This window comes from Myxine glutinosa, chromosome 6 (assembly GCF_964187855.1).
Source record: "Myxine glutinosa chromosome 6, kmMyxGlut1.1, whole genome shotgun sequence".
NCBI lineage: Eukaryota > Metazoa > Chordata > Myxini > Myxiniformes > Myxinidae > Myxine > Myxine glutinosa.
Window position 1 is genome coordinate 96,593,044 of NC_136266.1, and position 7,846 is coordinate 96,600,889.

A 7,846-nucleotide genomic window follows, 5' to 3' on the forward strand; every position below is an offset into this window, starting at 1 on the left:
TTGTCAAAGAGGGCCAAGTGGTAAGAGGAGGAGGTGGAAAGCAAGAGGGCTGTCAGATGCTTGTGGTTGGCAAGTGGTGGCAGACCTAAACCCAAATTTGTATTCCCAGAGGAGATCTGTGTGACAAGCTTGCGGCCTGACATTGTCATCTGGTCAGGTGCAACAAGACAGGTCATCTTAGGAAAATTGTCTGTAGCTTGGGAAGAGAACATGGAGGAGGTGCACGAGAGGAAGAGAGAAAAGTACAGTGAGCTGGAGGCAGAGTGTCGGGAGAAGGGTTGGTGAGTTTCTTGTCAGCCATTTGAGGAAGGGTGTAGAGGATATATTGGCAATTCCTTTTCTGCATTTCTTGCTTGGCTTGGAGTGTGTGGAACAGAAAGGAGGAGGATGTGTGACAGAGTGGCCAAGGTTGCCTTGAAAGGCTCACTTTGGATATGGAGGAAGCTTATAGAGGCACGTCGAATGGTGTAGGTTGAGGTTGTGGGTGGTGGTTCATTTCAGCCTGAAGGGATAGTGACTGAGCACGGAAGAGAAATGGAGATGTGTGAATGGTGTGTGAATGGTGTGTGTGTGTTTGTGTGTGTGTGTGTGTGTGTGTGTGTGTGTGTGTTTGTGTGTGTGTGTGTGTGTGTGTGTGTGTGTTGCAGAAGTGTGTGTGTGTGTTGCAGGAGTGGGTGTGGTTTTGCATGAATATGTTTTTGTTTGAGTGGTGCATGTTGTAAGGGCAGGTGGTCGGTTTTGGTGTGTGAGTGAGTGGATGAGGAGCTGTGGATTCTGGGAGTGGAGGCCGTTTTGTTGTTGTAGTCTGTGTTCTCAGTGGCTGGGGGTGGGGGTATGTATGCATCCAGGTGTAGCTGCTGCATGTGGAGGCATATATGCCCCTGCGAGCCCACATTAGCTGACCGTATCGAGGTTGAAGGGCCGAAACGGGATGATGCTGAGGACCTCGACTGAGGACCCGGTCAGTGAGGCACACTTGTGACCAGGTGTGTTTTGAAATTATAATTAAATAATTATATATATACAGTGCATTCAGAAAGTATTCAGACCACTTCACTTTTTTCACATTATGTTATGTTGCAGCTTTATGTTGAAATCGTTTGAATTCATTTTTTCCCTCATCAATCTACTCTCAATACCTCATAATGACAAAGAGAAAACAGGATTTTAGAAAGTTTTGAAAATTTATTAAAAAGAAAAAACTGAAATATCACATTTACATAAGTATTCATACCCTTTGCTTTGACACTTGAAATTTAGCTCAGGTGCCTCCCATTTCTCTTGATCATCTTTGAGATGTTTCTACACCTTGATTGGAGTCCACCTGTGGTAAATTCAATTGATTGGACATGATTTGGAAAGGCACACACCTGTCTATATAAGGTCTCACAGCTGACGATGCATATCAGAGCAAAAACCAAGCCATGAGGTCGAAGGAACTGCCTGCAGAGCTCAGAGACAGGATTGTGTCGAGGCACAGATCTGGGGAAGCCTACAAAAAAATCTCTGCTGCATTGAAGGTTCCCAAGAGCACAGTGGCCTCCATAATTCTTAAATGGAAGAAGTTTGGAACAACCAGGACTCTTCCTAGAGCTGGCCGCCCGGCCAAACTGAGCAATCGGGGGAGAAGGGCCTTGGTAAGAGAGGTGAGCAAGAACCCGATGGTCACTCTGGCTGAGCTCCAGAGTTCCTGTGTGGAGATGGGAGAAACTTCCAGAAGGACAACCATCACTGCAGCACTCCACCGATCTGGGCTTTATGGCAGAGTGGCCAGACGGAAGCCAAACAGTTCAATCTTGGTTTCATCAGACCACAGAATCTTGTTTCTTTCCTTTGGGTGTTTTTTTGCAAACTCCAAGCGGACTTTCATGTGTCTTTCACTGAGGAGAGGCTTCCGTGTTGAGGAGAATAATGACGTCCTAGTGTGCATACATTTAACTGACGCTTTGATGCACTGATGCACTTTGCCAGACAAGTACAGTAGGTTTTAACTTTTAAACTCATCAGCGTACAAGCGATCACATTTTCCTTTGAATTAGCAGCTGCTTCTAAAGCAATCGGTTATTCTATATCGATTGGGTGTGTTTCGAAAGGTTATGTTGTTTCTCTTTGTGAGTTTGAAAGCAAAATGAATTTGATAACACCCGATTTCCAAGTTATTCGCCAAATTAACATGTTTTCCAAATCACCGAGCCAAATTTTCTCCCCGTCACGACGATTGCCAGCTGTTTATAAAGAATAATGTTTATGCACATCTCCATGAAACGTCTATAATTGAACGTTGCTTTTACATTTATTGATTGAAATTCGCCCAAACAAGGGTGAAAGTTACTCAAGGTTTTTGGGTTGCACGGTACAGGTTACGGACACGTATGTCAATACCGAAACACACACGAAAATGCAGAGATTAGTCCCTACAGTATTTGACTATTTGCTTGTAAACGGTGGTACCAACATTGTATAAAACATCATATCATCTGGGAAATTTCCAAAGGAACATCCTGTTTTATATGAAAATAGTTACTGCCTGCGTTTTTTCTTTTTTGTTTGTTTTTTTTGTGTTATTTATGTGCTGAAATGCAGTTTCGAACATGTATTAACATTCACAGGATGAGTAAACATGTGTAGCTTGTTTTTATTCATTTATAGTGAGTTAAGTGAAGTATCTTGCAAATATTCATTTGTGATATGTGATCGTGATTGATTTTTGATATTTTACACCCGAAATTCAATAATGCAATTATATTGTGAAACAGACCTTTGCAAATTTGACAACAAGTCCAATTCCATTCATTGATATGTTAATAAAAGTGAAACAGTGAAAACACAGGGTTGGCATAGACTCTGAGTTAGATAACATATGCACCCTTGCTCTCCAGATATCTATCTATCTCTCTCTTTCTTTCTTTCTTTCTTTCTTTCTTTCTTTCTTTCTTTCTTTCTTTCTCTCTCTCTCTCTCTCTCTCTCTCTCTCTCTCTCTCTCTCTCTCTCTCTCTCTCTCTCTATATATATATATATATCTGAAGATATATATATATATAGTGTTGCGGTTTTGAGAACCCACACTTGTAAATATGACATTATTAAAGGGTTAAAGGTTGCACCCCATAGGTAGGCCACAAGCAACACGTAGGTCACCATAGGACTTCAGTTATTTCATCAGTATGTGTATAGATAAGGCCATGTTTCCAATAGTTGAATCTGCGTTGCGTCAATCAAATAAGGAGTAGGTCCCCATCCATTCATTTTGCCAGCCTCCCTCTCCAAGCGACGCCATTAAGCGCTAGCCATCGCCCTCGCCCTTTAGGGCCAGCGGCGTGTGCAACCTCGCTGGGCTTCCACCCAAACCAGCAGCCTTCGCTGCCCTTGAGCTTGAGCTCGCCCAAACGCCGCCATAAGCCACGAGGTGAGGCCCGAGAAAGGGGGCGGAGCGCCAGGAAGAAGGTGTGGCCACGTCACCCAGCCGTCAAAGGGGGAGCCGGTAAGACCTGACCAGCCAACCAGGGCTGAGGTAACATCGCCTGATAGGCGTGGCTTTTGGGCTGGCGGAGCGATCGCTGCTTGAGTTATAAAAGCGCGAACGCAAAGCCCTTTCACAGGACTGTCCAGGACTTATTGGGAGAGAGCACATTTGGAGGACTTACCCGGAGAACTCGCGAGTATAAGGACTGGTTGGAAATGCGCATTGAGAAGGACTTATGAGAAGCATTGGTGTTGAAAGGGCTTGTTGGAAGCGCGCTTGTGAAAGGACTCTTGTTGGAACCTGGTGCTAAAGCAGGACATTGGAGAGAGGGGGCGTTTGGCACGAGTGTGCACCTATTACATACGCCGCCAGGACACCAGCCTTCCCCCCGTTATATAATTGTCCGTTCGCATTCCACTACACGCGGAGCTGCCTGCCGGGTTTTGTCCGCTGGACCGGAGCCTGGACCGGAGCCGGGCTGGAGCCTGGACGCGCTGGTGACCATCAACCATCTACAATCCCTGTGTGAGTTATTCTTCCTCGTCCTATCCTGTACATTTCTTTCGTTTCCTCTTCTTTCTTTGTACATAATTAATAAATCCATCTGTTCTTCCTATTTTCTTGGTTTCCTCTCCATCTGATAGCATCAGTCTTTTCTCCATTGGGTAAACGTGGCCCGATCGGAACCGCCATAATCGGGTTTAGCCCTGTTAACGGCCCGAATCGCGGCTCGCTTCGCTCGGCGTGTCCACTAACGCCGTGGTTCGGGCGGGAGTTAATTCCTTGCTTCACGGTCGGTGTTAGTAATTAGGTATTAGGACTAAGTCGACCAATAACCCTACCTAATACCGACCGGAAGGAACGTATAACTTCCAGGACTCGCGTCGGCCAGATAAAAGGACAAGGGGATTAACGCCCCCCCCCCCCCTTGATAAGGGGAGAGCCGACATCCGAGATCCGCAACAATATATGTATGTGTATATGTCAAGTCGTAGATTTGTTATTGCTTAATGTTCTGTTGAAAGACGTCGGTCGAATAATATGTTATGATTTAAATATTGTTTACAAATGCTATTTCATGAAGTGAATAAAAGGTTTTCCGCTTCGCTTTAGTTTGGAATAAGAAGATGCACGCTTCGGTCGTGCTGGACAAATGGGTTTTTTTGTATACGTGTGCCCTTTCTCTTGGCTAGATAAGTCCGGTCGTAAAATCCCTCTTTGATTCGCAGACGGCGCCTCGAGCCGCGGATGGACAAACGGATTAGGCGCTTGGAATGTGTAGCTTCATGTAGGATGCTCGGACCGCAGACATAAACCTTTGGATAAAAGTCTTATCTGGGCCAAGCATGCACTCTCCCTTCTGTGAGTTACATTTTCTGTCACCTCGGAGCTTTGAAACCACATCTGGTCCGAATGATAAGGTGCGTGCTGCACTCCCCCGAATGACAGAGCGGATAACGGTGGGGGCTAGGGATAACGGTGGGAGGAACTCTCGCCAGTTCCTTTGTTCTCTCGGAGATTTTCTGATAAGCGTGTTCCTATTTAAGTGAACTGTGAATCGATGCATTTTTCAGGAAGGGCTGAACGTGGCATGAGGGCAAGTCGTGCTGTAGATGTTCGCTTCCTCCGGATCTGTATAAGTTGGTATTAATAAAGCTGCGTCATTCTCAGGCTGTTGGTGGAACTTCTTTTAAGAGCCAAGAGTTGTTTCTTGACATTTTGGTACCAGGAGTGGGGTGCAGCAAGACAGTGACAGTCGAGGCGAATCCTGAACGACCCGAGGGGGGCTGCCTGAGGCCGGGACGCCGGTACGCTGATTTGTTTAAGGTGAGCATTGTTTTTTTTATCAGAGGGCAATCCAAATTCGTACCCCCCTCCTCGAACAGGCACAGTTCGTCCCCCCCTGTCACCTGTATTGCCTGCACTCCGAACAGAAATTGTAAGTAGAGGCTAATTTTCAGGCCTCAGAATGACGTGTCTTTGTTAAAATCACCAGGAGTAAAAGCAAAGGATAGGATTTGCGCAGGATATCAGTAAAGATAACGGTAAGAGGGTAAGGATTTAACAGTAAGCTTAACGTTACAGTTAGCACCAGGAGGGGAAAAGTGAGGTCGGACAGCCATATAGGTTGAAGCCAGGTGGCCAAGATCTTTCCAGGAAGGAACAGCCCAGAGACAAGATGGGGTATGCCATTGCATGCCAGGGAACAAAGGGCTGTGGCTAACTTAGAGGGCCATAGGAACATGGCCAGTAAAAGGATAACGCGCAGGTAGTAGGTAGGCTTGACAAGAAGGAAGCAAGCAACAGAGGTCCAGATAGAAACAGGCCAGGACCAGGTGAAAAAGAGAAGGGGCCAGGTAACCACAGGTAAGAAGGACAGGAGTGGTTTTTGAAATATTGAAATTTTAAGCATTGCAGCTAGGGTTATTGAAGCTACAAGGACAGAGGACAATTAAGTAAGCAGTTAAGCAAGTAAATCAGCGGTTGATGCCGCTGGACCAGATGCCAGACCAAGACCCCCCACCCCCCCCAAGACCTGAGCTCAGTCCCGGGGCTCTAGGCAACACCCCAACACCCCCCGCCCTGCCTTCCCTTTTTTTACCTCAACCCACCCCGTCCAACCCGTCCCAAGAGAAAAATCCTTTTCCTTGAATGAGAGACGTAACATGAATGAGCAAAGATTGTACATGAGAGTGGCTGGAGAAAGGCATGATTTGAGTCGATCTGATTTTCGCGCGAAGTCTGGGAGACTCACTGGTATACGAATGAGGAATGAATGTATATTGGGATATTAATTGACGTGTGTATCTGGCCAATGTATTTGTCTGTATGACGTATGCAAAGCAGAGGGTTTTGGTGTGAAGCTTTGTAAGTGGTCTGCTTGACGTGCGGGAAATTCAGGCCGGGAATGTCAATTTTAGCGTCTATCCGAGGGAACAGGTGAGGTCCTGAACTGAGTCCGGATTTTCATCTGTTTGGGAGTGTTTGGGGAGCGAATTGATATAAATCGGGTCAGGAGAGCACTCGGAGTGCCCTTGTCGACCTACTGTTGATATGAAGCGGTTTCTTGGAGATGGTTACAAGATGGGCTGCTTTTGTCTGTCGAGTGGCAGTCGGGCAAGAAATTTGGAATTTGTTGAACTAAATTCAGAATTCGAATCAATATGTGTGTTTTACTTGAATTGAAGAGTTCATTCAATGGCAGATATTGTGTATTGTATGTGTGGGGTAGGCCTATATCCCTGAGGCAGCTCACCTTTAGGATGATGATGTCATGTAGTGCATTTTGGGTCAGAGAGGTCAAGCGTCAGAGATCCTGTTTTTTTGCGATGTTTACGAGCTAGGGATGAGTTCTGACAGCTCAATGTTCTGACAGCTCACTGTTATGACAGCTCAACAAGCCGACTGCATGACAACAATCTGTTATGACAGCCGACTGCATGTCCCGACGTGAGGTAAACCCCGCCGTGAACGCGAATAGGGCGGCGTGCAGTCTGGTGTTGGGATTCGTGTGGAGGCACGAGGGTGCGCGCCGGGACGGAGGGCGGCGTGGCGTCGCCGCGTTGAGATGGTTGTGCCAGGCCGATCGGCGATCTCTGAATTTAAATCGGATTTTTGTCGTGTGTATTGTGAATTTTAACGTCTATCCGAGGCTCCGCCGTGCGGCTCCGTGGAAGTTTGGGTAGAGTTATTGTGCGTTCGGGCAGGAGCCGAGCGAGCCGCGAGTCACGTGGGCGCTGTATGGGGGGCTCTCGGTTTTGGGCAGTTGTCGTTGCAGTTGTTGTTGTCAGGATGGGAAAGAAGAGCAGGGGTTTTGAGTTTGTTGAATTGGGTTCGGAGCATGGGATTTGCCCAGAGTGCCGGCGATAACTCGCCCACTCTCAGAGGGGATGTGTCCCGCACAGGGGGAGAATACTGCTATGAGGTTGCTCGGAGGATGTGTGCCCAAATGCATTGTGGGTCATTGCGACCTTGCTGGATGTCGGACGTTCATGTCAGACGTTCATGTCAGTCGTTCGTGTGTTTCAGAGAAGAGTGCTGTGAGCCATTTGTCCAGCACATTCATGCCAGAATCAGACATGAGTCATGAGCCATGTCAGAATAGTGGGCGCTTGCGACATACATGCCATGCAATGTCACAGGAAGTCTTGTTCATACAGTAAGTAAGGTACAGTGCGAATGATGAGATTCAGAGAGATCTCTGATTGAGGTAGATTAGGTTGTCTAGAGCAGTGAGCAGATGAAATATATATATTGTTGCAAGATCAAGGTGCGGAGTGGCGGCTGGAAGGTGCATCGATGCATTTGTGTTGATCGATGCGCCGGACAAAGGGTTTGCTGGCGAGCGATGCTGATAAGGTTAAGTTATTAAAGTGCATATG